Genomic DNA, 27,727 nt, shown 5'->3' on the forward strand with positions numbered 1-27,727 from the left:
TCTGAAACGATATGCCCCATTTGCAATCCCCAACGACCTAGCGTTCGACCGCTATCGTGATTTCGACAGACGGATGAACATGGCTAGATCGATTCAGAATGTCGAGAGGATCCAGAATATATATAATTTATGGGGTCGCAGATCAATATTTCGAGGTGTTACAAACGGAATGACTAAATTAGTATACCCCCATCCTATGTGCTGGGTATAAAAACAATCGACCGTGTGGGCTTTTGAAGTCAAGCCAAATCTAACGAAAATTGTTCGTGGAAGAAGCACTTTGAGCAACATAGGACGCTCAATTCTGAGTGGTACATCACAATTTGTTTGCCTGAAGAATTGGGATAAATAAAGAAGTAAAAACGTGCTAAGTTTGGCCGGGTCGAATCTTATATACCCTCCACGATGGATCGCATTTGTCGAGTTCTATGCGCGGTATCTCTTTTTAGGCAAACAAAGAATATTGAATAAGAACTGGTATGCTATTGGAGCTATATCAAGTTACAGTCCGATTCGGACCATAAATGAATGCTGAACATTGTACAAGTCATTGTGTAATATTTCAGTTCATTCGGATAAGAATTGCGCCTTGTAGGGGCTCAAGAGCAAAATCAGAAGATCGGTTTATATGGGAGCTGTATCAAGCTATTGATCGATTCAGACCATATTAGACACATATGTTAAAAGTCATGAGAGAAGCCGTTGTACAAAATTTCTGCCAAATCGGATGAGAATTGCGCCCTCTAGAGGCTGAAGAAGTCAAGAGCCCAGATCGGTTTATATACTTAGCGCAGTTATTGGAAGTGATACCAAAACGCCATGTGCAAAATTACAGTCAAATCACCGACCTACACTAATAAAAAGTATTTGTGCAAAATTTCAAGCAGCTAGATTTGCAAATGCAAATTTGTAAAATCTTTACTCCTTCGAAAGTTAGCGTGCTTTCGACAGACAGAGGGACGAACGGACGGACGGACGGACATGGGTAGATCGTCCTAAAATGACATGACGATCAAGAATATATATACACTTTATGGGGTCTCAGACGTATATTTCAAGGTGCTACAAACTGAATGACAAAATTAGTATTCCCCCTATCCTATGGTGGAGGGTATAAAGAACGAACAAGAGGGGACGAATTATTGTATTTTTGACTGGTCAAAACCTTATATTGATGGATCATTCACCGTACAGCTCTATCTGGGCATTCATTCTTTTTTTTCCCGCACATTAAGATAAAAATGCGTGATCAATGACTTTTGTCGCCAGGAAATGCTGTTGAAACGTTTAATAACCTTTTTGGAGGTGTCTCAATCGGAGTGGAAAAGTGTTGGGTTTAGCGAATGTAAAAGCGTATAAATCATGCTGATGGAAACTTTGAAAAACTATTAAACCATTTTTGGCAGTACAAATTTGCGTTTACATATAGCAGCTCTCATACGGCCCACAGCTTTCATATAAATCTCTCCTTCAGTTTCACTTCTTGGACTAAAAGAAGCCTCAGTTATACGCCGATGCATGGTACTGGAGCGCAAAAATAATTTTTATGAACACATTTTACACCTTGGCTAGTCGTTTACTGCGAACGTGACATATTAAAGGGCTTCTGATATTTTTTTTATACCCACCACCGAGGGATGGGGGCATATTCATTTTGTCATTCCGTTTGCAACACATCGAAATATCAATTTCCGACCCTATAAAGTATAGACGATCTAGACATGTCCGTCCGTCTGTCTGTTGCAATCACGCTACAGTCTTCAAAAATAGAGATATTGAGCTGAAATTTTGCACAGATTCTTTTTTGTCCATAAGCAGGTTAAGATCGAAGATGGGCTATATCGGACTATATCTTGATATAGCCAACATATAAACCGATCCGCTGATTTAGGGTCTTAGGCCCATAAAAGCCACATTTATTATTCGATTTTGCTGAAATTCGGGACAGTGAGTTGTGTTAGGCCCTTCGACATTCTTCGTTAATTTGGCCCGGATCGGTCTAGATTTGGATATAGCTGTCATATAGACCGATCCTCCGATTAAGGGTCTTAGGCCAATAAAAGCCACATTTATTATTCGATTTTGCTGAAATTTGGGACTGTGAGTTGTGTTAGGGCCTTCGACATCTTTCTTCAATTTGGCTCAGATCGGTCCAGATTGTAATATAGCTGGCATATAGACCGATCTTCCGATTTAGAGTCTTAAGCCCATAAAAGCCACATTTATTATCCGATTATGCTGAAATTTGGTACAGTGAGTTGTGTTAGGCCCTTCGACATCTTTCTTCAATTTGGCCCTGATCGGATCAGATTTGGATATAGCTGCCATATAGACCGATCTCTCGATTTAATGTTTTGGGCCCATAAAAGGCTCATTTATTGTCCGATGTTGCCGAAATTTGGGACAGAGAGTTAAGTTAAGCCCCTCCATATATTTCGATGAAAGGTGGTTTACCTATATACCCGAGGTGATGGGTATCCAAAGTTCGGCCGGGCCGAACTTACCGCCTTTTTTTATTTGTTATATGTTAAATCAATGCCAATAGTTCTCAGAGACATTTTCTAAGAAAATGTTATCATAAAACCTATGTGAAAATATAATTCTCTGTAATTGTTTACCAAAGGAATCTTGGAATTCTAAAACCTGTTTTCTACCCCCACAAGCATCCACACACTTCAAAGGTATGGATTTTCATTCATTCCCATTATTGAAATGGCAAACCGTACCTCACCACCGTTGATAGCAGCAAATATCAAATCGATATTAGAATGAATACACATCTACGATAGTTTTATTCCTATGAAAGCAACAAACATTTTTTATTTATACGCAAATCATTTGTAATAATAGTCTATTTAAATGGTTTCTAATTAATTGCTAATTAATTGTACCAAGCCAATATGGATTGTATTAGTAACACATACATCATACGCCCGTGGGTATGGTGTTAAGCTCGTGAGCTATCATTTTTCATTTCATAAAAGCCGTTGTTTTGAAAAAATTATTTTATTTCGTTTCTTTACAATTGGAATAGTAAACAATACCTGAGCGAAAAAAAGTCGATCGCATAAATAAAAGGTTTTGTGTTTGTTTGTCACATCAAAGGCATTCACATAATAAAAACAATTAACCATAAATACGCGTGTAAACACAATTATGTGTGTGACCTTTATTAAATACATATTTCTCACCGCCAGTCAGTCATTTGGGCCAACAAACGGCCTGTCAATTCAGTTTTATGCCATTTTAATTAAAGACTGGCAAACGATCTGTGACTCACAGCAGTCTATAAATCTGGCATAAATAAAGATTGGCGCAAACTAAGACTAAAGATTTAAAAAAGACAAAAACATTAACCTTAAACAAACTAATTTCTACGATGCCATAAATCATCCCAGTTTTGTCATATAATGTCTTGCAATTAAATATTTAAATCTACCCTTTATTTCACCTTATTTTTCGGAATCAAGTAAACAAGGTGAAGAATTTGACCGGGCTAGATTTTCTGAACCGGAGTTAAAAGCTGACTTACTATGGATATTGTAAGAACGCTTACAAAATTTTAACTAATTGAGAAGAATATCAAGTTGAATTTGGTCGGACCCAATCATATATACACTCCATCATGTATCGCATTTTACAAGTTCTTTGATTGACATTTTCTTTTCCTAAAGATATCGATTTATATACCCAATAGCTGGACGGGGCCAGCTCCCCTGCGCCTTCTTTTACTTTATTTCGAATTATATAGAACCAAATAGCTGGACGAGGCCCGCTCCGCTGCGCCTTCTTTTACTTTATGTGGAACACAAGTTTCCTTGGAATATTTATTTTCGAAAATTAAAGAGCTTTTAGGGAAATACCATGCTACGAAAATAGCATATCGATTGATTAACAGTTTAACAATATAAGTGCCTTTATCTTTATCACCACATGAACTTTGTTGGTCTACGAATTTAAGTTTGGATGTAAGTTGTATTCCATTCTTAAAATACTTTATTTCAGCCCGATATTCTCATGATGTCTGATTTAGGGGTGTTTTCGGGGGTGAGATGGTCCCCCAGACACTTGGCCTTGAAAACATGTCAGCATCGTGCTCTTCTCTCCAGCATCGTGCACTTCATACCATTTTGGACCTTTATTTGGGAACCTTTATTTGAGCCCCATATTGTGATGGCCAGTAAAAAATTGTTGTTTGTGGGGTATTTTGGGAAAGGGTTTGGCCCCCAGAAAATTGGTCCCGAAAGTGGGTATGAATTCTTGCTCTTCCCCTCAATTCCTTTCATTTAATCCCCACATTGAGATGGTTGGTAAATATGCCCGATTTAGGGGTGTTTTGGGGAGTGGAGTGGTCCCCCAAACACTAAGCCCCTAAAATATATCAGCATTTTGCTCTATTCTCATATACTTGAAACCCATATTGCCATTGGCCTCAAAATTGGATATCAAATTCGTTTTCTAATCTCAAATACCATTCCCTTAAACCACTGATTGAAAAATCCAGCAGATATGTGCGGTTTGGGGAATGGGCCCTAAAAACTATGAATATCGAACTCCACTGTCTTGAAGACCCAAAATGTCTTGGTAAGCAAATACGTCCTACTTGGGGGTTTTTGTGGTGGTGGGAGGAATGTTGATGTCAGATTCAGGGTCTACTCCCAAATACCCTTCATTTGAGCTCCATTTTTCCATAGTCGGCAAACATGACCGGTTTGGGGGGTGTTTTGGGGGATGGGGCGGCCACTCAATGACTTGGCTTTGAAAATATATATCAGATTCGTATTCTACTCTAAAAAACCTTGCATTTGAGCCTCATATTGCAATGGTCAGCAAATACTACCTATTTGGGTGGTGTTATGGGGCCACCCCCATAGACACTTTTCTCGAACATTGATATCAGATTCGTGCTTTACTTCCAAAGGCCTTTCATTAGAGTCCCATATTGCTATAATCGTAAATTTGTCATCCTTGAGGTATGTTCTCGGGGATGGGGGCCCCCCGAACACTTGGTCCCACATCCGGATATCAGATTCGTATTCTGCACTCAAATACTATTTATTTAAGGCCCATATTGACATGGTCAGTAAATAAGTATTGTTTGGGGGGGTGTTTCGCTGAAGAAACATTGTCCCAAATTTAGATTCGTATTTCACTCACAAATAGCTTTCATTTGAGTCCCATATTGCCGTGGTCAGTAAATATGCCCGATTTAGGGGTGTTTTTGAGGGTTGGGGTGGTCCCTCAAGCACTTGGTCCGACATATAGATATCAGATACGTTTTCTAATTTTAAATACCTTTCATTTGAGTCCCATATTGTCGTGATTAGTGTATATATATATTTGGTAAGTTTTGGTGTGGGCGCCCCCCCTAGGTACCCCATCCGAAATTTGGACACCAAATGTTTGTTTGTAGGTTGCTATAAGAGAGCGCACAAAATTTCGCTTGGATCACACCACCCATCTCTGAGATCTGGCGTTTCTGAAAATTAGGGTAAGGAGGAGGGTCCGCTCCCCCTTCAGATAACAACCAAAGGATCATTATGCACTATCAGTGAAAATTTCAGGAAAATCGTTTGAGCCGTATCTGAGTCTATAAGGAACACACAAACAAACAAACCTACAAACAAACACAAAATGATTTTTATATATAAGAAGATATCAAGATATAAAGCGTTATCGAACATACTTGTCAAGGCTATTAAAGTCATAACTAATTACCACATTCATAATTTCAGCTAAATCGAGTAGTAATTGCTCCCGCTAGAAGCTGATAAAATCTAATCGGGACACAGTTTTAAATGGGAAGTTTATCAAGTTATGAACCGATTTGAACCATTCTTGGTATATTCTTTTTTATCCATATAGGATAAGAATTGCGTCCTCTGCAGGCTCAGTATAATCGTGATATCGGTTTACAATTTCGGGTGGCCAGATTTATTCTTGCGAAAGTCAGCGTCCTTCGACAGATGACATCAATAATATAAATTGTGATTTTTATGAGTTTAGTTTTTCAGGGTGACAGCACTGGTTAAAAATTGTGTTCAAACGGCATCTGTGAAAGTGAAAAGTGTTCAATATACTCTGCCAATTCACAAACTTAGTAAATAAACAACTAGTGCTGTTATTACCTGTTATTGTACATTTTTGGACATTAAACCAACGAGTCGCATTCGTAGAGTGCGTACCGAAGAGAATATTGCAACTATAACGAGCAGTGCCAACGAGAATAGTGAAATGTCCGTTCGTAGCTGTTCTCTAGACATGGAAAGGCTATTTGAAACGGACCCGTGAACATATTTACATGAAGTTATTTAAAACAACTGTTTTAAACGGTCCTTAGAGACTGGATAAACCATATGCTAAGGAACAGGTGGATAAATTGTGTGTCCCATGGCATAAATATAAGGGAGAAAGTGGCACAGCGGGGCATTTTATCGCCACTCCTATGGGTGACCACAACAAATGACCTATTACGGATACCGACTGAGGAGAGATTGAACCCGTCTGCTAAGTATTATAACATGATACTTCTAAGGGGTAAGGATATGGCATAGGACTGGGCTAGACCCAGGGGTCTCAATGTTAATCCAGAGAAGACTGAAATTTGCCTGTTCACGAGGAAGATGAAGGTGGGCAAATTTAACGCACCACGTTTCCTCAATAAGACGATTTCGATAACTGACAAGGTCAAATACTTAGGTGTGATCTTGGACAGGAAACTGAATTGGAAGTGGCACATTCAGGAGCGTACTAAGAAGGCTCACAGATGTTGGACACTATGTAGACGGGCCGTTGGCTCGAAATGGGGCCTGAATCCGAGGATAGTCTACTGGCTCTACAGGAGCGTGATTAGACCATTACTTACTTACGTTTCAGTAGTTTGGTGGACTGCGATGGAGAAAAAGTGCAACATAAGGACCATACAAAAGGTTCAGGAACATGTTGCCTTGGCATTGCCGGAGCGATGAGGACCACGCCCACTAGAGCACTGCAGACTATCCTAGATATCCGACCCATCGACATACAGATTAAGTGTGAGACAGCCACTACGGCTATGAGACTTAAGGCGATGGGAGAATGGATTGAGGAAGGGAGCAGCTCATGCCATCGCGATATAATCGAAGCGACGATAGGAAACCTGGAAGGAAGGGAAGAGATTTCCGATCGAATACCTGAGATGAACCTTGAAGTCGAGTGCGACGCACTGCTGCCATCTGCACAGTCTTGGATTGACGAAACCCTAGTATTGCCATCAGGAAGATCATGTTACACGGATGGATCAAAGCTAGAGGACAGAGTGAGCCTGGGGGTATACATTGAGAACCCAGGGACTGAGATCTGTTTTAGACTGCCTGACCATAAAACGGTCCTGCAGGCGGAGATCCGGGCGATCACAAAATGCGTGAAGTGGTGTGGTGCTAACGAGATGACATCGAGTGTGAACAATGTTACCGACAAGAAAATTGCCATAAGGGCAATAACAACCAGGATGATAAGGTCACGAACAGTCTTGCAGTGTAAGAAGGAGATTAACGCCTTCTATAACGGAGTAAGGGGAACTGACAGAGGAGACGATTTGACGGTGAAGCCCAGAGGACTGCCGTCAATAAACTTGGTGAACCCGCAGCCTTTCGGGTCGACGCAGTCCGAGTTAAGGGAGTGGGTGACGAATGCGCATGCAACATTGTGGAACAGCGAAATGGTCGTTAGGGGGGATCCAGATCGTGAGAAGACGAGGCTATTACTGAAAGGAAGCAAGAAGGAGGTCAGTAAAGCTATTGGTATCATAACGGAATACATAGGACTGCGAGCTAACTTATGTAAAATCGGTGCGGCAAGTGACAGCATGTGTAGGGCATGCGGGGAAGATGATGAGACGTTGGAGCATTTTCTTTGCCATCGCCCGGCTAACGCGTCTAACAGATATCGGCACTTAGGTGGAGACACAATAACAGACGTGAACTAACTTAGGGGAGTGGTATTGAAAACAATTAAGGATTTTGTAAGTAGCACGGAATTCCTAACTTAAAATTTTCTTTTTAGGGGTTACTTTATAGTTTTTACAGCGCACAACAAGCCGATTACTGGGTTAGGTGTATGTCCATAGTGGCATGGGGCGGATTAATATCTGCACCCTCTTTTCAACCTAAACTACCCTTGCCAAAATAGTGGATTTAAAGTTAAATGTCCTGCAGAACTCTATGGTATTTTGTGCTTTCGGAGCTTGTATGATATTTACTGTTGAAATTTACGCATAGACCGCATTCGTCAGCCCACTTTGCTAAAGAATATTTCTTAGAGTGCTGGCAGAATTCTCTCTAACCGAAATAGCCAAACCGACAGCACACGTGTCCACCTTCATCCGCCACTTTCGTCCATAGGCAATAATATATTGGTCGTGGTTTTTGCTTGTTTTAATTACTGTGAGCCACAGTACGTACATACTCTATGTAGTTCTGTAAGACTATGTGTCATTCTTTATAGATGTTGATACATTCATTATATCATCATGTATGTAAACAAATACATGTATGTTTGTTTCTGGTAAATACGTGTAAATATAATTTTTAAATATTTATTTTTAAAAATTCTTATCATTAATCAAAAATCTTTTTAACCATTTTGTTGAAACGAATCAACAAAAAATTCACAAAAATATGAACTTCGGACGTGTTGTGCCGAATTCGTTAAATATTTGTTCGCCTTCAATAGATTATGATTTATGTACTACTTTGCAAAGGCCTTTCTGAAAAAAAATTGGCGTAGGTGTGTGAAAACTTAAAATAACATATTTTTAAAGGGTTTGTCAAACTTCGCCAAGCATGACACAATTTTGTTTTGTTTTTTTATAATAAATCATTGCTAAATACGTGCGGTTTAGTATTTGTCATAATTTCTGGTCACATAATTCCAACCTTATAGTAAATGTTCATGTGTGCAATTTTGCGGTTACCTTATTCTTTACGAAACCCAAAATTCTATATTCGAGCATCTAATCTCGCTGATTTGTTGGTTTACGTACCCGCAGTAATGTTTTATTTTGATTTTGACAAAAACAAATTGTAAACGGTATTTAGTTTGGCATTTCGAAAAACCTGTGGTTTATACATATCTTCCTCTTCTTTCTTATTTATAAAAATCAATTTGTTTGTCTGTTCCGTATAGACTCAAAAACGGCTGAACCGATTGTATTGAAATTTTCACAGATGGTGCATAATGATCCCGTTGTGAAAATAGGGTACTACATTTTTTGATTTCTGAAGTGGGGGCGGACCCTCCCCCTTACTCTGATTTTCAGAAACGCCAGATCGTGCAGATGGGTTGTGCGATTCAAGCGAAATTTTGTGTGATCTCTTATAGCAACCTTAAAAGAAAAGTTTGGTATCCAAATTCCGGATGGGGTACCTAGGGGGGACGCCCCATCCCAAAACCTACCAAATATGTATACACATTCATGAAAATATGGGATTGTATGTTTTCAAAGATTAGAAAACATATCTGATATTCAATTTTCGGACCAAGTGTTTGGGGGACCACCACAACCCCCAAAACACCCCTAAATCGGTTATATTTACCGACCATGGCAATATGGGACTCAAATGAAAAGTATTTGCGAGAAGAATACGAATGTGACATCCAAATGTGCGACCAAGTTTCTGGAGTCCACGGAGTGGCCGCCGCATCCCCCAAACGGGACATGTTTGCAGACTATAGGAATTTGGGGCTCATATGAAAGGTATTTGGTAGAAGACCACGAATTTAATAACATTCCGGACAAACTCTCTAGGGGACGACCCACCCCCATAACTACCCCCAAATAGAACGTATTTGCTCAACATGACAATTTGGGCCTTAAAGAGAGTGGAGTTCGATATTGATAGTTTTTAGGACCCATACCATCAAATAAAAATTTTATGCATTTTTCCGAATTTTATGTTGTTTTTTTTTCTGAAAAACTTTCCTATAGCACTTTAAAAATCATCCCTTATATCCTTGATCATGACATTTTAGGTCGATCTACTTTTAGGTAAGTTCGTTCGTCCGTCTGTCTGTCGTAAGCACGCTAAGATTCAAAGAAGCAAAGCTAGGCGCTTGAAATTTCTCCACCATAGGATGAGGGTATACTAATGTCGTCATTCTATTTGTAACACCTCGAAATATGCGTCTGAGACCCCATAAAGTATGTATATTCTTGATCGTCATGGCATCTTAAGTCGATCTAGCCATTTCCGTTCGTCTGTCCGTCCGTCCTTCTGTCTGCCGAAAGCACGCTAACTTTCGAAGGAGTAAAGCGAGCTGCTTGAAATTTTACACAAATACTTTTTATTAATGTTGGTCGGTTGGGATTGTAAATGGGCCAAATCGGTCCATGTTTTGATTTAGCTGCCATATAAACCGATCTTGGGTCTTGACTTCTCGAGCCTCCAGAGGGCGTAATTCTCATCCGCTTTGACTGAAATTTTGCACGTAGTGTTTTGGTATTACTTTCAACAACTGTGCAAAGTATAGTTCAAATCGGTCCATGTTTTGATTTAGCTGTCATATAAACCGATCTTGGGTCTTGACTTCTCGAGCCTCCAGAGGCCGCAATTCTCTTCCGATTTGACTGAAATTTTGCACGTAGTGTTTTTGTATCATTTCAACAACTGTGCCAAGTATAGTTCAAATCGGTCCATGTTTTGATTTAGCTGCCATATAAACCGATCTTGGGTCTTGACTTCTCGTCCGATTTGACTGAAATTTTGCACGTAGTGTTTCGGTATCACTTCCAACAACTGTGTTAAGTATGAGTCAAATCGGTTCATAATCTGGTATAGCTTTCATATAAACCGATCTTGGATCTTGACTTGTAACGTCAATAGAGCGCGCAATTCTCATCCGATAATCTGGTATAGCTGCCATATAAACCGATCTTGGATCTTGACTTCTTGAGCCGCTAGAAGGCGCAATTCTCATCCGATTTGGCTGAAATTTTGCATGAGGTGGTTTGTTATGACTTTCAATAACTGTGCTTGATTTCTTGAGCCTCTAGAGGGCGCAATTCTTATCCGATTTGGCAGAAATTTTGTACAACGGCTTCTCTCATGTCCTTCAACATACGTGTCTAATATGGTTTGAATCGATCTATAGCTTGATACAGCTCCCATATAAACCTATCTCCCGATTTTGCTTCTTAAGCCCCTACAAGGCGCAATTCTTATGCGAATGAACTAAAATATTACACAATGACTTCTACAATGTTCAGCATTCATTTATGGTCCGAATCGGACTATAACTTGATATAGCTCCAATAGCATAGCAGTTCTTTTTCAATATTCTTTGTTTGCCTAAAAACAGATACCGCACATAGAACTCGACAAATGCGATCCATGCTGGAGGGTATATAAGATTCCGCCCGGCCGAACTTAGCACGCGCTTACTTGTGAAATCTCCCGGTTTTACTTCTGAAGCCTATAGAAGGAACAACTTTCATCTGATTAGGCTCAAGTTTTGTGCAATGACTTCTCGGGTGGTTTCCAACCGACTTTATTAAATTTGGTTGTAATCGTTAATATTGCTTCTATATAAACCGATATCCTAAATTTTACTTCTCATTTTTGTTTTAAATACAGATGATAGGAACTAAGCGATAGTAACTAACTAACGATATTTATTATCAGAAGTATTGAAAGTATAAAACGTTGTGAATATCAATGATTTGCCAGCTCTTATATAAACCGATATCTCGATTACACGTTGTAAGCTTCTAGAGGGCAATTCATATCCGATTTGGCTGAAATGTAGCACATATCGTTTTGGTGTGACTTTCAAAAACCTTGTTAACTATAATCCACCTCAGTCCTTAAGCTGATATAGATATCATTAAACCGATCTCCCAATTTGATTTCTTGAGCCTATAAAGGGCGAAATTTTGCACATGACGTTTTGGTTGGATTTCCAACAACTGTACCGTATACGGTTTAAATCGGTTCATAACCTGATACAGCTGCCGTATAAACCATTCTTCCAATTAGACTTTCTAAGCCTCTAGAGTGTTTAATTATAGCTCGATTTGCCTGAAATTTTTGGAGGTGGTATTATTCTGTGACTTCTAACAGCCGTACCAAGTACGGTCCATATCGGTCAATAACTTGATATAGCTCATAAATATTTGAATAAGTCATTCCTAATCTTGATAAATGCAATCCATGGTGGGGGGTATATAAGATTCGCTCCGGCCGGACTTAGCACGCTTTTACTTGTTGTCTTGTGCGTTGGTTTCAGCCTCCATTCTGCTATAGTTCTGCTGTGCAGCACCACACTACGGTAGATCACTTTCAGCATTCTTTGTCTTATTTTTTCCCCGTTTAAAAGCCCACCACCGAAGGATGGGCGTTTATTCATTTTGTCATTCCGTTTGCAACTTATCGATATATTCTTTTCCGACCCGAGTATTTATATTATTAGTCCTGGTAATAATCTAAAAAGATCTTGCTATGTCCGTCCATGCGTTTGTCGGTCTGTCCGTCTATCCGTTGAAATCACGCTAAGACTATAAGATATAGAGCTTAAGCTTTGTACAGGTTCTTGTTTTTATCCATGGACAGTAAGGTTCGAAGATGGGCTATGTCAGACTATATCTTGATATAGCCCCCATATAGACAGATCTCCCTATTCATAATCTTAAGCTCATATAAGTTGTATTTATTACCCAATTTGGAACAATTATTTGTGTGAAGATACTCAACATCCGTGCCGACTATGGTCTAGATCGGAAATTTAATATAGCCCCCAAATAGACCGATCTCACGATTTAGGGTCATAAAAGCGTATTTAATACCCGATGTGGCTGAAATTGTAAACAATGTTTTGTGTTAAGATCCCCGGCATCCGTGCCGAATAGGGTCCAGATCGCTATAAAACTTAATATATTGTAGCTCCCATGTAGAACGATCTTTTAATTAAGGGTTTTAGGCTCATAAAAGCAATATTTCTTATCCGATTGGCTGAAAATTAGCACATTGGTTGGATCTCCCACATCCGTGCTTAATATGGTCCAAATCGGTCTATATCTCAATATAGCCCCTACATTGACCGATCTCCCGATTTAAGAAAATTCTACACAGTGAGCTTCTTTCGGCCTTTCAACGTCCGCGTCGGGTGTAGTTTATATCGGACCATTTTGGGTTTAGCCCACACATTGACCGATCCCCCGCTTGAAGGTCTTTCACCCATTAATAGCGTATTTACTACCCGATTTTGCTGAAATTAAGTAGAGCGAGCTATGTTTATGTTTAGACATCATATTTGTATATAGCTGTCATTTTTATCGATCTTCCGACTTGGGTCTTGAACTGATATACGGCTCATTTTTTGCACGATTTTGTTGAAATTTGGAAAAGTGAATTGTGGCGAGTTTGGTCTAATTCGGTCCATATTTTAATGTAACTGCTATGGGTTCAGAATCGTGAATTTTTTAACCATGTTATAACGCAATGTCGTTTATGTATACCCAAGGTGGTGGCTATACATAGTTCGGACCGGCCGAACTTAATGCCTTTTTACTTGTTTTCTCTTCTAAAGTCTCCGAATGAAACGATGTTGCTAATGAGCATCCAACCAAGGTTTAAGGCCTTTAACTAAAAATCATTCCGGTTGTTTGAGTGGAAATTTCATTGTTGTCATCACATTGGGGCAAATTTCTTTATTGTTTTTCAGAGAAAATTAATATGCAAAAACTATCAAAGAATACTTGAAAAGAGCTTCACTGTGCTCACTTTTCGATGGACCTATCTACCTTTCCAGTAATGGTGCAGGGCTTACCTTTTAGAAACTCGATATTCTCTCAAAAAAAAAAGAATTTCAAGAAGAATTGCTCAATTTATTATTTGTTCAATTCACTTGTAACTTGATTACAATAGAAAAACATATTTGCCGGTATTGTTATGCATTAGTTTACATTCGACTAGAGGTGTGGACTTTGCGAGTGAACTCAATTTCATGCATAAATTTAACAGCAATTGCGAATAATAAAAAATAATATAACAACAACAACAACAGTAGCACTATGTAGAATACCAAAATACACATACATTAAGCTTGTTTTATATTTACAATTAGCCATTGCATGCACTTGAAAACTGTACTGGAGGTCAGAGAAAAAAACTTGTTTTTATAGGCCAGGGGAAAAAGTGTAGCTCAGAGCTGAATGAATCAAATTTATTGTATTCTCCCACAAATCATTTCTTCTCTTAGGTTTAGTCTATTACTTGTAAACACATATCAAACGATGCAACAATTATTTCAGCTAAATATGCGGTAGGGGATAGCCATTTACAACATGACTAGGTAACTGTCAACAAAACTGAGTAGATTAAGAGATTTCTAGCCGTTAGCAATTTTGTTTTAATCTATTGACGTCATAAAAGCGCTTTCTTCCGCCTTCTTCCTTTTAAGAATACAGTTTACATACATTAGTAAAATAACAGAAAGGCTGCCCTAAGCCAAGGGTCAATAAAGGGGTTTTCAACGAATCTGGATGGGTACCCAAGATTCGGCCCGGCCGAACTTAGCACGTTTTACTTGTTCCAAAATAAGATTGGATTGCGCTATCGAGAGATAATTAATGATTTTTTAAGGTCGAGTTGGATGGTATGGATCTGCACAACGCTTACTTTCAACAAGACGGTGCTACGTGCCACACAAGCAACGAAATCTTTGATCTTTTACGGGAAAAGTTTCCAGGCCGTGTTATCTCTGGTAGAGATGACCACAATTGGCCACCGAAGTCTTGTGATTTAACACCTATCGACTTCTTCCTTTGGAGCCACGTGAAAGATAGGGTATATGTCAAAAGCCCAGCGTAGATTCAAGACCTCAAAGATAGAATTCGTGCGATTTGGTTATGGAAAATTTCATGAAAAGGAGATGGTTCTGTAAACGTTGTCGTATTTGCAATTTGGCTGATGTTCCTTTTCTTCCTTTTTATTATGAAATAATATCCTTGTATCTCTGAAAATTAAATTTTTCTTTGAATACCAAAATAACACGCATTATTAGAAAACCCTTTACAATGTTTGTATCAGCGTGTCAATTATATCCGTGGGATAGACGTACACAAAGGTAATTTTTATTGCAAAAACAGGTAAACCATATTAGATGAACGAAAAATATTTTAGTTCTATAAGTCTGTCACCCTTTATGGTAGAACAACTATTGAGAGGTTGGCTAAGACTACTAAATATTGCCGTCTCCCCAACAGCAGGCCTTTAGCAAGCTCAGCACAGAGATGCCAAATAGAAAAATCTTGGAAATAATTCTAGAACCTTGAGCGTTGTCAATGTTGGGGTGTTTTCCAACAAGTAGGCAAAATTTGGCAACTCTAGTAGATCCAGGTGCTGATCCATGGGACTTGAATGCTTTCCGAACAATTTTTGATTATTAACCCCTATAACTTTGCATTCTAATTGTACAACACTTTAACATTGACTATGTTACATATCTCTATTCGTTCAAAAGTTCTAGACTTATTACCAAGATTTTTCGATTCGGCAACACTGTGCGCTGGTCTACAGAAACAACCTTTCATTAACTAATTGGCTACATAGAACGCTCACCTTTCCTTCAAGAATGTAACACCGACCTCAATCATGAAGCAACTGGAAACCCTAGGAATCAACAATACCATAAGAAAGTTTATTCATAACTAGCTCGGGCCCGCTCCGCTGCGCCTTCTTTAACTTTATATGGAACAAAAGTTTCCTCGGAATATTTATTTTCGACAATTAAAGATCTAATCTCAAATACGTTTCATTTGAGCCACATATTGGCATGGCCGAAATTTTTTTCCCTTTGGGGGTGTTTTGGGAAAGGGGTGATGCCCTAAATACATGGTCCTGCATTTGGATATCAAATTCGTATTCTACTCCCAAATACCTTTATTTGAGCCCCATATTGTGATGGTCACTAAAAAATTGCTGTTTGTAGGGTATTTGGGAAAGGGATAGACCCCAGAAAATTGGTTCCGAAAATGGGTATCAATTCTTACTCTACCCCCCAATACTTTTCATTTAGGCCCACATTGTCATGGTCGGTAAATATGCCCGATTTAGGGGTGTTTTGGGGATTGGGTGGTCGCCCAAACACTAAGCCCGGAAAATATATCAGCAACGTGCTCTATTCTCATATATCTATATATCATTTATTTGAACCCCATATTACCATTGGCCTCAAAATTGGATATTAAATTCGTCTTCATATCTCATTTAAACTCCTTATTCCAAAAGTCAGCAAAAATGTCCGGTTTGGGGTATTGGCCCTCAAAACTATAAATATTTAGTTCCACTCTCTTTACGACCCAAATTGTCGTCTTGGTGAGCAAATACGTCATATTTGGGGGTTGTTATGGTGGTGGGACGACCCCTAGACAGTTGGTCCCTAATGTTGATATCAGATACGTGGTCTACTCCCAAATACCTTTAATTTGAGCCTCATATTTCCATAGTCGGCAAACGTGACTGGCTTGGAGGGTGTTTTGGGGGATGGGCGGCCACTCTGTGAGCTGGCCTTGAAAATATACATCGGATTCTTGTTCCACTCTAAAAACCCTCTTAATTGAGCCTCATATTGCAAAAGTCAGCAAATACTTACTATTTGGGTGGTGTTGTGGGGGTGGGGTGGCCCCATAGACACTTTTCCCAAATATTGATATCAGATTCGTGCTTTACTTCCAAAGACCTTTCATTTGAGCCCCATATGGTCCCACATTTGGATATCATATTCGTATTCTACTCGCAAGTACCTCTCATTTGTGTCCCATATTGCCATGATCGGTATATGTCCGATTTAGGGGTGTTTTGGGGCTTGGAGTGGTTCCCCTAGCACTTTGTTCGACAAATGAATATCAGATACGTTTTCTTATCCCAAATACCTTTCATTTGAGTCTCATGTTGTCGTGATTGATCTAAATATATGTTTGATAGGTTTTAGGGTGGAGCGGCCCCCCTAGGTACCCCATTCGAAATTTGGACACCAAATTTTTATGTTAAAGATCCTATGTGAGAGCACACAAAATTTCGCTTAAATCGCACCACCCATCTCCGAGATTCGGCGTTTCTGAAAATTAGGGTAATTTAAGTGAAATTTAAACAAGATAGACAACTTTAACGTTTTCTCTATGGAATTCAAAATAGGCAATTTTTTTATTAAAAAATTGAAAAAACCCTTCGAGTTCAAAAAGTCGAAAGCCCAGATCTCCCAATTGGGCACATATATTTTTTACTTCATATGTCCCCCAAACTGTTTTTTTTTTTTTTGCATCTAACAATATTAGTAGTCTCCACAGCAAATTTACTAAAAAAATGCAGATTTTTGAACCATCTTTGCCCGAAAGTTGTACTTTGGGAATTTTCGTAGAAAAATTCGGGAGGAATTTATCTTTAGTTTTTTGAGGATACGATCAAATAAAATTTTCAAAATCTGACCACAAATGAAGTCCGAACAATTTTCCGAAATACCGATATGACTAAATTTAGGAGACTGCCTAAAAAGCGCCCAGACAACCTAAGGCTTTGAAACTTCGCACACGATTTCGCTAACACCTCAACCATTTCAAATTTCAAAGAGATATCTCTAGCCGTTCTCACACGGTGTTTTATTTAATTGTTTTTTTCCGATTTTCTCCCGAGGCCGAGAGAGCTTTATCTTTGGTCATATGACGACTACGGACACAGCATTATCCTTAATAGAATGCCAGATGTTACAGGTAGTCTGGGTTATACGATTACCTATAAAAATTATTGTGCTACTATCCCCGACAGAACCGTTTCGAAGTACAATATCCCTGGTGATCGAATATACGTAGACTTCTATACGGATGGTTTTAGATTAAACGACCAGGTGGGCTTTGGAGTGTACTCCGGAGAACTAGGTCTGGTCATATCGAAATTGTTACCCGACTACTGCAATGTGTTTCAGGCATAGAAATGATGAAAAGGCAAATGTGTATTGTATTACATGCGGTTGGCATAAACATTTTACAAAAATCGAAAGCTGTCCATTATTATCGCAGAACTCTAAACAAAATGGCTGAACAGTTTAAAATTCACTTGCAAAACTTTGAATTTGTGGCTATAAAATTAAAATTTTGTCCATGAACATTCCACTAAGGAACAGGGGCAAACTTCTGACATATCAATGAGTACAGTCCGATTCAAGTTTAAGCTCAATGATAAGGGACCTCCTTTTTATAGCCGATGATGGTCTCGCCAGGATTCGAATCCAGGCGTTCAGCGTCATAGGCGGACATGTTAACCTCTGCGCTACGGTGGCCTCCAATGTAAGCAAATTCTTCGGGATAAGGCTAAAAGGACGACGAATAACATGACGTCACGAATTGGAGGGGCTGTGAACGCTCCAAGATTATGTGGACCAATCTAAATTTGAAGTGCAATGTTGCCAGTTTTGGATATTTCTACCCAATGTGGATATTTATTTTCGAAAATGGAGACTAAATTTTTGACTAGGGGATTTGGAGCAAAAATTGGGGTTTTTTTGAGGAGAAATTAACTGTTCAAAATTTGGTTTTTACCTTAACTATTTTTTACAGTAATTTTTGATAAACATTTAGATAACATACATCGGTACAATTGACACCAAGTTATGATTGCTGTAATTTACACCAACTTATAATTGTTAAATGTTCTCCAGAACATATGACTTGCACTGTATCAATGAAATATTTGCTGTGTTTTAGGTTAGTCCTATCCAGTGCAAGTAAGTTTTTCTGAATAAAATATCAGAGCAAAGCTTTACTACTAAGTTATCGATAACATGCAATAACAGATAATAAGAAACAATTAAACGTTGTTTGCACAATATAGTTCTTAAATAAAAATAGCAATGATGTACCTGTTCTTCATACAATACAGTGCAAATCACGTGTTATCGATTGTTATTGCATGATAACGATAGCAATCTATCCAGTCCAACTTGGCAATGGTTATCTTTCCACTACACCTGAATTGCATTGAATGTATAATACGCAAAAACAGACCCAATATCGCTCTCCATTTTTTACAACTTATCACTGCCTTCACCTGATAGACATACTTAACCGGTTTAGTCGCCAGTAGAAAATATATTTGTCCAAGAAATGAATTTTTTTATAAAAAAGCCTTTCAAAATTGTTTGGGGATTTTTATTGAGGATATTAATTTGTAATTTGGGATTTTTGGGTACAAAGAATTAGAAAAATATGGCTACTTTGTTGAAGAGGTCTATTGTGGAAATGGCTAGCTATCGTAATCGCAACATTCGATATTTCTAATTATAACTATTGAAAGTATCGATACTATCGTTAATGGTCCATCACCTATATTTCAATCGAAAATGAGAAGTAAAAATCTGGAGATCGATTTGTATAGAAGGAATATCAATGCACAGACCGAATAAAACAAAATTTAAGAAAGTCAGTTGAAGAAAAATCATTAGCCCAATCGTATGAAAATTGCGCCCTCTATAGGGGCAATATATTTTAAAGTATACATTCAGTGTCAAATCGTGCATTTTTGTTAAATTTTGTAAAAAATTAACATTGCCGATTGTATCATAGCAAAAATATCAATTGATATTCAGACAAAAAATAATATATCTATAGTGTCATCAATATTTTGCCTACTGTTATAAGCTAGAAATCTTCATCATCTTGTTCGTTAGATAGGTCACTGTGTGGCTGGAAAACGTGTTGCTAGACCAAAGGTTGCAACTAACGTTTCAGCTGAAGCTGTGAGGAATTGTAGGACGGGGAGACTTTGGACCATCAGACGCAGGCCTGTCCTAAACTATATAGCTAGAAGAAGATTTAAATTTATTTCTTTGAGAACTTGTCTGAATTAACGCATGTGAACATTCGTACGATATGAGAGTGGTTGGTTCAACGGTAGGAACTAGGTGTCGTTTTCTTTCTTCTGTTCCTGTGGCACCACAATCGATTAAAATGTCAAAGTGAGTCTGATTATAGACCCCACCTGAAACCGAACCTAACTGTACTTGTCTGCCAAATACTTTTTCAAGGTTTCAATAATTGGCCATGCGTTCTTCTAGCCTTATCCGCGTGTTGCCTGTTAGCAACTCATTGGCTCCTGCTGCCTTATTATTATTTACTTATTGGTATTCTCACCTTATTCAAAGGTATCCTTGCCACCGCTATGAACGGAAAGTAACAGTTTTGAGAAATATTCTCTCTATATCATCAGCAGTCTTTAGGTACCGGTTACCAGATTACAACTTTGAAGTCTTCTGGGAGTATGTCTATACCAAAGAAATGTTTCTTTGATAAAATGTTAAGACTGTATTCCGTTTGCTGGCTATCTCTATTTGCTCACAATTCAGTATTTCAATTTCTTTCTTTTTCACGGCAGAGTTTCTTTGCAAGCTGCATGCTTAGCCTCAGTGGCACTGTGGTACTTGCGATTATACCATTATCTGCTGGATGCGGATTTCTGATACCCAAGAATGGATTTTGCTGCGACTTTCGTAAAGCGAGCAATGTTTTGGCAGCTTAACGAAGAAAAGGTTCCGTGTTTTATCATGCGCGCTTCACTGGTAAGGATTTGAATAAATATTGGCGCCTCAGATCGATGGTACATCCACAATCATACATTTTAGGAGTTTATTTGAAAGAGGGTGAGTTACTTAACTACACCTCATCCTATAAGTGGGGCTGTCAATCTTTCTATAGGGAGAGGCTTCTGACATCCAACTCAGAGTTGTCAATTGGCATTAATAGAAAATACGTTACAACCCTTTTAGTTCCTAATACCACTATGATAATGTGGAGATTTCGTTTTGTTTTAGTAAAAATGTTTATTACTTAAAAGCTTTTCAAATTCAACAAACAGTGCCAACACTATTTGACCTTAAACCGTGCTCATAACCTTTGATAAAGAATAGAAATAATCAGAATATATTTAAATTAAACCAATGAATTTGATAAGATTTGAACAATGTTGCCTTTTAAGAGAATCTAAGAGAAAAAGTTAAGAGTAAATATTTACTACAATGGTTGAGACTGACATAATATGAGACATGAGTTTGGCTGTGGATTTGTGAAGCGTAGCACAGTGCGACAGAATCGAAAAAAAAACTAGTAAAAAATATGCCGTTTGAGAACAGATGGAGATAACTCTTCGAAATTTAAAATGGTTAGAGTTGAAGTGTTATCGAGATTTTGTGGTCCTACTTGGTCCGAGCGCCTCTTGTAGGCCCTAAAGTTGGTCACCTCGCCAATCAATTCTCGACGCACAGTGGGAAATAATCGAAAAAACTAGTAAAACATATTCCATTTGAAATTCAAAATGGTTTAAGCTGAGCTGCTATCGAGATTTTGTGGTCCTACGTGGTCCGGGCGCCTCTTACAGGCACTAAATTTGTGTCCTCGCCATTTCGAAAAAATGTTCGGGCTACCAAATCTTCAGTTGTGGTCCAATGTAAATTTTGTTTTGCTGGATAGTGCTCAAAAATCTCTACAAAAAAGCCCACTTGAAATAAAAATCAATTTTATGTTATGCAAGTCTTATCTTTGCCATTGCCCCGACAAAAAAACGCACAACTGTTCAAGGTCTTAGTTTTCGAGCACCTAGAGAGAATATATAGACGCTGCCCCGCACATTACATTAAAATCATGCTAGGAGATGTTAGCGTCATACTCCACTCGACTGACTCTCAACTGCTTGAAGAAAGCAAGCCTTGTCTCCATGGTTTAGCGGTGCAATGGTCATACTTACCAAAGTATGACCATTGACTCCTTCTGACCTACTCAATATCTATACGACCTACATACAACAGGGTAAGAGCTTCCAAATCATCTTTGAAACCTCTGGACCGCTTTAAGAAAAGTGCATGGTCTGAATTAGCAGCGGTAGGGTATCCAACTCCATTGTTTCCCTTAATCATTGTCGAAATATAAGACTTTCTAGAAACTCACACCCGTTTGTAATTAGTAGACCAGCTGACGGGACCATGCACATCAGAGAAAATTCTGCAGGCACATCTGCCATATAGAGTACTTAGGACATAGAAAGAACCTTTTCCCCAGCTATTGGTGTCCAATAGTGGTGGCGTTGAGAATACCACAGAATCAATTCCTGTTGATGGTTTAAAATGTATACCCGGTCAGAATGAAATCTACGTAGTAACAGCTTTGCTGAAGAATAACATGACAGCTGGAGCCAATGGGTTACCAGCTGAACTATCTAACACCGGAGGCAACACCGTAATGATGCGTACGCACCAACTCGTCTGAGCGTTATGGCCAGAAGAACATATACGCTATGATTGGTTTATATGGGAGCTATATAAAAACTTCAACGATTGGACCCTTTTACAATCCCGACCGACTTACATCGATAGGAAGTTTTTGTACAACATTTCAAGCGCCCAGCTTATATTTTTCAACAGACGAGCGGACGAAAAATGCAAATTGTAAAATTACCTTTTAACATTCCATTAAAGAATAGGAGGCAAACTTTCTCACATATCAATGAGGTCTATCCGATTCAAGTTTGAGGCTCAATGATAAGCGACCTCCTTTTTATAGTCAAGTCCTAACGGCGTGCCATTGTGCGGCACCTCTTGGGCGACATGTTTTACAAGACATTTAGAAATTTCTTTATGTAAATGTTGCCAGCGGTTAAGGTTCAAATGAACCATTCGTAAGGTCATTCCACGTGGTTTAATGGCGTATGCCTAAAAGCTGAGAATGGCGACGAACTTAAATTTCACTATTCTCATTAACGCTGCACAGTGGGCCAAACGGTGAACAAATTGGAAAAAAGTGCACAACTTTTTATCTGTTGAACTGAGCGGTAAAAAATGTTCTAGACTTTCAAAAAGCTTCGCATTGCAAAAAAGTTCAGCGATGATTTTTAGCAGCCAAAGAACAGAAAAAATGCATTTTCAACTAGTGCTATTTTCATTGATAAAAACCAAGTACAACGTCACATTTTAGTGCACATATGTGCAAATAACTATTCTTTTGTACTACTACTACTACTAATTCTATTTAGACTTCACTAAACTCTGGGTTAAAATCATTTTTTTTATATCCACCACCATAGGATAGGGGGTATATTCATTTAGTCATTCCGTTTGTAACAAATCGAAATATCCATATCCGACCCTACAAAGTGTATCTTTTCGGATCGTTGAAAAAATCTAAGACAATTTAACGGTGTCTGTGTGTCCGCCAGTTGTAATCACTCTACAGTTTTTAAAAATTGAGATATTGAGTATTTCGTCTGTACGCAGATAAAGTTCTTGTGTGGGATTATATTTGGATATACAACAGCTGCCATATAGACCGATCTGCCGATTTTGGGTCCTAGACCTAACTTTATTTTATTTATTACACGATTCCGCCTAAATTTGAAGCAGTGGATTGTTTAAAGCCTCCCGATATCCGATCCAAATATGATTCAGATCGGACTATTTTTCGATATAGCTGTCATATAGACCGATCTGACGATAAAAGGTCTGAAGCCCATAAAAGCTTTATTTATTACCCGATTTCGCTGAAAGCAGTGAGTTGTTTGAGTTTTTAAAAGCCTCTCGACATCTGACCCAAATATGGTTCAGATCGGACGATATTTCAATATAGCTTCCATATAGACCGATGTGCCGATTAAGGGTCTGAAGCCCATAAAAGCTTTAAATATTACACGATTTCATTGAAATTTTAAATAATGAGTTGTTTTAAGCCATTTAATATCCAACCCAAACATGATCCAGATCAGACTATAAAAATTGGCCCAGTTGTAGATTAGGGAAATAAATTTTTGAGTTTCTTTCTTAAAAATTATTAAGTTTATTTAGGAATTCCGTGCTACTTACAAAATCCTTAATTGTTTTCGATACCACTACACTAAGTTGGTTCATGTCTGGTATTGTGTCTCCACCTAAGTGCCGGTATCTGTTAGATGCGAAAGCCGGGCAATGACAAATGCTCCACATCACATCGTCTTCCCCGCATATCCTATACATGCTACCACTTGCCGCACCGATTTTACATAAGTGAGCTCGTAGTCCTATGTGTCCCGTCATGATACCAATAGCTATACTGACCTCCTTCTTGCTTCCTTTCAGTAGTAGCCTCGTCTTCTCACGATCTGAATCCTCCCATAGGATTTTCGCCGTCCAACCGAAAGTTTCGCTGTTCACAATGTTGCATGCGCATTCGTCGCCCACTCCCTTAACTCGGACAGCGTCTACCCGAAAGGCTTCGGGTTAAACAAGTTTATTGACGGCAGTCCTCTGGCCTTCACCGCCAAATCGTCTGCCCTTTTATTTCCCCTCTATTTAAATATTGAAAACTTTTCTGGTCAACTTTGACACCCTGTATCTCACCATGTATTACAGATATAGATCATTTTCGTGCACATATGCGCTCCTTTACAAATGTTTAAAACATTTTTTACCGCCCAGATCAACAGATAAAAAGTTGTGAATTTATTTCCAATCGTGCCGTTTGGGCCACTATGCGTGGGTCGCTACGACTACAATATTTTCTTCTGCACGCACTCTACGAACTTGAGTCAGTGCATTAATGTCCAACAAAATAATTTTTTTGAGAAATTTGATGACAGCACCACGAATTGTTGATTCACTAGGTCGATTATGGTGACCATAAAAATGTAGGAACAAACGATGGACATTTGTCGCAGAGCTTTAACTTTGATAATAAATTTCAACGATTTCTATGTGTACTCAACACTTTTCACTTTTACAGATAACGTTTGGACACTAATATCGTATCAACCAGCGCTGCCACTCTGAAAAACTTAACTAATAAAAAAATCACCCTTTATTACTCACTGCAAGTTCTTTGGTATCTCTCTCTCTCTCTCTCTGTCTTTCTTAGACCATACAATGACAAAGATGTTTGAACTCAAACTATAAGTTCACATACAAAATATCATCCAATTCATTTAGTTTTAAGCCCTTCAGTAGCCAAATTAGAATGTCAGAAGATCTATATTGAAGCTTCATTTGTCATGTAGTTGATTTGTGCAAATTTGCACAAATTTTTACTGGAAGTCGTTCGCGTACTTTATTTGCCAACAGAAGAGAGCACGAGAGAGATCAAATTTTGACAGTTAGAAAATAGAGAACCTGCAAATTTCTACTGGGACTTTTTTTGCCAGCAGAAATTTGCAACTTTGAACAAATGTTTTGTAAAGGTCAGCTGTTTTATGAAAATCAGCCGTTACATGAAAATACAGAAGCTAACGCCAAAATGGGTCAAAAAGGCGGAGGTAAGTAAAAAATATAGATATTGATAATTGGTAATTATTAAAATTGTTTCATTTTTATTTACTTTTAATGAAAATTCATGTTAGCAGCTGGTGTTCAGGTACAAAAAAATCGACATCTTAAGTTCTAATTTTACCTCAAGCCGGTTGTTCTACATTAGAAGGTAAGTGCGGAATTATTTGGAATATCTTGAAAAATTAAAACATTGTATCCTTCCAGACACCAAAAAAAGCAATTATCGGTTTTTTAAGTGTTTTGATGGAATCATCCTTCATAGAAGAGTCGCGATGAAACCAACACCGTTTCTTTGAATTTGTTAAGTAGGAAAGATGCTGCCATGGGATTGAGTGGGTCTAGTTGAACAAGTGATGCAGGAATAAGAAAAAATTAGTGAGTGGGTCTAGTTGAACAAGTGATGTGGGATTAGAAAAAAATAGTGTAAATAAGTGTGCCAATTGTGAACGGATACAGATATCTGCAATGATAACAACGTGCACGTAGCCGCCACATGACCAAATAAAAACTCCCTTAGCCTCACATCTCTGGTCGTAGCAATTTATCTAGCCACAATATCGAAAAGCATTAGATGGTTAGTCCAAGGTATGCAGCCTTCGAAATACATGCTGATGCTCGGCGAATGGAAATTGTCGAACAAGAGGAGCTAGAGGAGTAATCCCTCATGTGCCTTGGCTTCTGATGATAGAAAGGAGATCGGTCTATACGACTGCCCCTTGCTCGTGTCCTTTTAGTTTTAGTAGAGGGATCAGACTGCCTATCTTCCAAACATCGGGTACTATAACAGTGTTTAGATAGGCTGGGGACAGTTGTGAGGAAATCGACTCTAGGCAGATCCAGATTCTTCAGCATCAGTGTAGTGATTCAGTAGAGGGATCAGACTGCCTATCTTCCAAACATCGGGTACTATAACAGTGTTTAGATAGGCTGGGGACAGTTGTGAGGAAATCGACTCTAGGCAGATCCAGATTCTTCAGCATCAGTGTAGTGATTCTGTCTAGAACCAGCGCTTTAAGTGACTTGGCACCGCGAATGGTGTTCGTAGCTTCGTGCACGGTTGTTGTTGTAGCAGTGTGCTGTACACTGAAAGGCCCAGTCGGCCCAATGAAAGACTCCATCGGGCCAATGCGGTACGCACAACCGGCTGCCATGGGATTGCACGGTAATTTGTGATGGCTGTCCAACGGCACGGAGATCACGTATATACGATTGGGTCCCCTTCTAGCCTGTTCACTATCGGGTCAATAAGTTGACGTTTATCTGGGTCAAATTAACGAAGGAAGTCGAAAGGCCTAACACAACCCACTGTCCCAAAGTACAGCAAAATCGGATAATAAATGTGGCTTTTATGGGCCTAAGACCCTAAATCGGTGGATCGGTTTATATGGCAGCTATATCCAAATCTGAACCGATCGGAGCCAAATTGACGAAGGATATCGAAGGGCCTAACACAACTCACTGCCCCAAATTTCAGCAAATTCGGATTGTAAATTTGGCTTTTATGGGCCTAAGACCCTAAATTGGCGGATCGGTCTATATGGGGGCTATATTAAGATATAGTCCCATGTAGCCCATCTTCGAACCTGCTGATGGGCAAAAAAAGAATCTGTGCAAAGTTTCAGCTCAATATCTCTATTTTTGAAGATTGTAGCGTGATTTCAACAGACAGACGGACGGACATGTCTTGATCGTCTTAGATTTTTACGTTGATCAAGAATATATAAACTTTATAGGTCGGAAATGGATATTTCGTGGTGTTGCAAACGGAATGATTAAATGAATATACCTCCGTTCTTCGGTGGTGCGTATTAAAATTGAAAATTAGCCTCAATGGCAACCATTAGTACCGGCACTAAAGATTTATCTTTTTATCAGTTTTTTATACGGTTTTTGTTTATAAACATTCAAACGCTTATGAGTGTAAACAAATGTTTACATCACCGGCACGACTACTTGAAATCAATTGAAAATAATTTAAGTCAATAAATCAGCAATTAAGCTCATCAATATCATCCACGAAAAATACGTGCGCGTACTGAACACTCTAAAATACGTATATATTTTTATTTTCAGGCGTTTTAGTCAATGAAGTCACCGCCACCCTGGGTAACGATCATAATGTAAACACAAATCTATTTATTTACACAACAAACAGTGGATGTCTTTTAACTAAAAGTCTTAGACAAACAAAAAATTTATTTGAACAGCTTTAGCCATAAGGAACAGTACAATACATATCTCCAATATCTCGACACAACAAAAACTAATCACAAGCACACTTCAAATAAAATTGTACATTTTTTTGCTGAGTATTTGATTATTTTGTTATAATTAACATATTTCCAAATTAAAAATCAATCAAATTCGATTATGAATTCAACGGTTTCATGATCTTTCACTTGGACAAAAACTGGCGTTTTGTCAG

General features: G+C 38.6%; 1 protein-coding gene and 1 long non-coding RNA gene across 2 annotated transcripts in view; one reads left to right on the forward strand and one right to left on the reverse strand.

Moving 5' to 3' along the window:
- Nucleotides 1-27,727, reverse strand: part of LOC106084472 (gelsolin) — a 134,045-nt gene that overhangs the window by 106,100 nt on the left and 218 nt on the right. The window lies entirely within an intron of this gene.
- Nucleotides 24,790-27,639, forward strand: LOC106084473 (uncharacterized). The gene is made up of 3 exons (XR_001220820.2): nt 24,790-25,289; nt 25,377-25,450; nt 27,376-27,639. It is a non-coding gene; the product is annotated as an uncharacterized LOC106084473 (long non-coding RNA).

Source organism: Stomoxys calcitrans, chromosome 2, assembly GCF_963082655.1.
Source record: "Stomoxys calcitrans chromosome 2, idStoCalc2.1, whole genome shotgun sequence".
Lineage (NCBI taxonomy): Eukaryota > Metazoa > Arthropoda > Insecta > Diptera > Muscidae > Stomoxys > Stomoxys calcitrans.